This window comes from Chrysochloris asiatica, unplaced genomic scaffold (assembly GCF_000296735.1).
Source record: "Chrysochloris asiatica unplaced genomic scaffold, ChrAsi1.0 scaffold00004, whole genome shotgun sequence".
Classification (NCBI taxonomy): domain Eukaryota; kingdom Metazoa; phylum Chordata; class Mammalia; order Afrosoricida; family Chrysochloridae; genus Chrysochloris; species Chrysochloris asiatica.
In genome coordinates, this window is record NW_006408522.1 from 13465596 (window position 1) to 13469707 (window position 4112).

Consider the following 4112-nt stretch of genomic DNA (forward strand, 5'->3'; position numbering starts at 1 on the left):
GTAGGTAACACACTCACCTGCTAACCAAAAGATTGGCAGTTTGAATCCACTCATAGATGACTTGGAAGAAAGGCCTGATTTCTTTCAAAAAAACCAGCCATTAAAAATCTACAGTTGGAGAGAGGTTTCCAAGCCTCCAGCTCTGCTCCCGAATTACCACAGGAGCGGCAACCATCTGAAGTGATGACTTGGACAAAACTGAAATGAGGGCTGTCAGGAATGATTTCTAATTCAGACGAAGTTCAGATTGGTCCAGAAAGAATTATGACCACTCTTTATACTGCTACGAAATATGCAGTCCCAGCCTTAGAAGCACATTGTGTGGAATTTCTTACTAAACATCTTAGGGCAGATAATGCCTTTATGCTTCTTACTCAGGCTCGATTATTTGATGAACCTCAACTTGCTAGTCTCTGTCTAGACCCAATAGACAAAACCACAATGGACACAGTAAGTGCAAGAGGGTTTACTAATATTGATATGTACACTCTCTGTGCAGTTTTAGAAAGGGACACACTTAGTACTCGAGAAAGCTGACTTTTTGCTGCTGTTGTTCGCTGGACAGATGCAGACTCTCAGAGACAACTATTGCCTGTGACTTTTGGAAACAAACAGAAAGTTCTAGGCAAAGCACTTTCCTTAATTCAGTTCCCACTGATGACGAATGAGGAGTTTGCAGTAGGTCCTGCTCAATCTGGAATTTTGTCACATCGTGAAGTGGTTAATCTCTTTCTTCATTTTATTGTCAATCTTAAACTCCTGAATTGACTACGTTGATTGACCAAGGTGCTGCCTCCGAGGAAAGAATGCAGCATTAATAGATTCCAGCAAGTGGAGAATTGAGTCATCGGGGTTACAGTGGAACAAGTGATGGAATCAGGTTCACAGTTAATAGAAGAATTCCTATAGTTGGATTTGGTTTGTATGATCTATTCATGGTCCCATGGACTATCAAGTGAATATACAGATCTCTGAATATGAAAAAAAAAAAAAGAACAATCCTTGGGACAAAATGATACCGGATGTAGTTGCAATGGAACCTCTAACACATTCAGGGTCATGTTCAAAGACCCTATAGAGATCCTGCCCAACGTGTGCTACACAGCTTGTGCAACACTGAAAGGTCCAGGGTCTCACTATGGCACAAAAGGATTGAAGAAAGTAGTACAGGAAACACCTACTGCTAGCAAGATCTTTTTTTCTTCATTAGTTCCCCTGGCAATAATAATGGCACTTCAATAGAAGATGGACAAATATCAGAAATAATAGTCTATATATGATTTAGCACCATAATACACCTTGGCTAAATAGTACCGTGCAGTCTAGTCCCCAGAGGCCACAAAAAATAGCTTGAGTATTATGAATATTTATAAGATAAGAAACATTTTAATTTCTTAGAAGAAATAGAAAAACATTGATTTAAAGGCAGATTTTCCATTTTCTTATAATTAGAGGGATAAGAGAACTGAGTTTTGCTTTTGTTTTTAAAGCAGTTATTTCAACTTTCTATTATGTAATTTCATAGATCAGCTGACTCATGGTCTTTCAATAGTTTTGCAATTGAAAGACTCTTGATTTGGTTTGGTTTTTGTTGTAACTATTTTGAAAAGTAAGTAAAATGAGATGGGTAGGCATGCCTACAGAATTCCTATTAACTCAAATAACTAATTTTGGAAAATTAAGAAAACTGTCTTTATACTTGGGGTTTTGAAATATTAAGAAACTAGCATTTGGAATAGTACTAAACATAGAATAATAAATACCCTAGAAAATTTCAGTGTATTTACAGGAAAGGATATTTTATAATAATAATGTGTTATATATTACAGTTTTAAACTATAAGTGGAGTTTATAAATTCACAATAATGTGATATAAACAAAGGTTCTAAAGGTATCATCTAATCTAAGACTGGATTCTTCATCACTAAGCTGTACCACTATACCTGTCTATCTCTGTGGGGTGGTGGGTGCTGCTGAACATTCCCAAGATTGAGATGATGATGATGATTGGATCAACAGACAAGAGTTCACCAGTGTGCCAAGAATCTTACATAGCAAGAAATGGAATAAAATACTGACATATTTCTGATAATTACTTTTAAAGGTATCCAACAGACTCACTCCTGCTGAAAAGTATGTTTTCTGTCACCTACACAATTTATCTAAGAAGTAAAATATGTGTACACCTGTGACATCATTAACATTACTGGTACAGCTCTGGTAGGAGAGGATAGGAAGAATGACTGATTGACATTTATATACTTTTCTATAAAACAAATTATTTTACGTGAATGAAGTAATATTATTCATTTCTTGAAAGTGATTATCTTTTTAAAAACTTAAGTGTAATTAAATTTAAAATTTATCAAATAGTTTAAAAAAATTGAAACAAAATATAAGTAAAAAAATAGTTAAAAAGTTTTAAATCTATCAAATAGTTTAAAAAAAAATTGAAACAAAATGTAAGTATCAAGTTACAAAGAATTATTTTCCTAAATAATAGTAATTAGGATTTAAAATTTTTCATCCAAAATAGTATTTCATTTTCGTTTTTCAAGAAGGTAATGAGCTATGTTGGTGGTAGAGATCTCTTGGAGTTGTGGAAGAAGAGAGCAATAGTCTCTCAGGTAACTGCAATGTCTGTGGAATGTGTGCTGCTGGTTAACTGAAGGGTGACCAGCAAACACTGGAGGAACCATTATGAAAAAGTATTCTGCCTTCATAGCTATGGTAGACCAGAGATAAATTCGTGTGTTTTGATGTTTGAGGTATTTCAAATGTCTTGGGTGTGTTCTAATGAACAATGATTGTAACTGAATGTAGCTATAGAAGGTCCACAAAATGGGACTGTTTACAGTGAGACAGCCCCTGGAATTTTCTTTCTTTTTTAAAAGTTAAGTATCTATTATCCTTAAAAAAAAAAAAATCTACAGTTAGCATGTAAGCATTAGAGAGAAGATGTCTTGCTGTTAGGTTCCGTCAAATCAATTCCTACTCATAAGAGACCCTATGCACAACAGAACAATGCACTGCACAATCCTCACAATGATTGTTACCTTTGAGCTCTGTGTTACTTCCACTGTGCAAATCCATCTTGTTAGGGGTCTTCCTCTATTTCACTGTCTCTCCAGTTTTCTAAGCATGATCTCCTCCTCCAGGGACTTGTCCTTCCTGACAAAATGTCCAAAGGCTCACCATCTTGGTTTCTAAGGAGCATTCTGGCTCTATTTCTTCCAACACAGATTTCTTTGTTCTGCAGGCATTCCATGGTCCTTTTAATAGTCTTCGTCAACACCATAATTCAAATGCATCAGTTCTTCAGTGGTCTTTTTTATTCATTGTCCATGACCTTGTGTCATCTTAATGCTCTCTTTTCCTACATGTAGAAATAAGCTGCCCTTGGCCCCTCTTTCATTTTCTCTGCAGATCTGTACCTGAGTCTTAGACCTGGGATCGCATAACCTGGATTTGGAAAGTGGAGGTAAAATCTCAGCTTCAAATGTTTGAAACTCTCAATTCCAAGCTTTTGGAAATTGCAATTGTGCAAATAGTTAATTGGCTGGATAAAAAATGTCAATGGAATTCTTTCTTGGACATGTTTAGACACCTCATCTTTGTCTTTAGTGACTTGTGTCTTCCTTAGGGCCTGGCAGAGTATAAGGTCCATGAAAAGCACCACCAACTATACTTGTGGATTGCTTTGTTCCCTTCCACTGTGAGTCTGCACTAGAAATTCGGACTTCTTTACTAGCTCCTTTGACCCTCGAATAGTTTTACATCTGCAATGATTGTCATTGCAACCTGAAAATGTGAGGATAGTTTGCTACACAGTTCATGTTCTTACATAGACACAAGATATACACACATGGATATTGTTCTTGTTAACTGCCACTGTCAGTTCCAACTCATCGACCCTGTGTAGGATTTCCGAGGAGCAGACAGTGGGTTCAAACCAAGCTTGTGGGTCAATGTTTATCCTTCAGCACCACAGTATGCATGCATGCTCAGTATTTAATGTGTGGTCAATGATTATTTATTGACCTGAATCTATTTGATCAATGTTGTTGCTATTGGTAGGTGCACTGAGTCCATTTTGATTCATAGTGACTCCA

At 36.3% G+C, this 4112-nt stretch overlaps 1 pseudogene; it reads left to right on the forward strand.

Annotated features, from left to right (window-relative positions):
- The first annotated feature begins 219 nt into the window (after positions 1-219).
- Positions 220-1280, forward strand: LOC102839370 (annotated as a pseudogene).
- The last annotated feature ends 2832 nt before the right edge of the window (positions 1281-4112 follow it).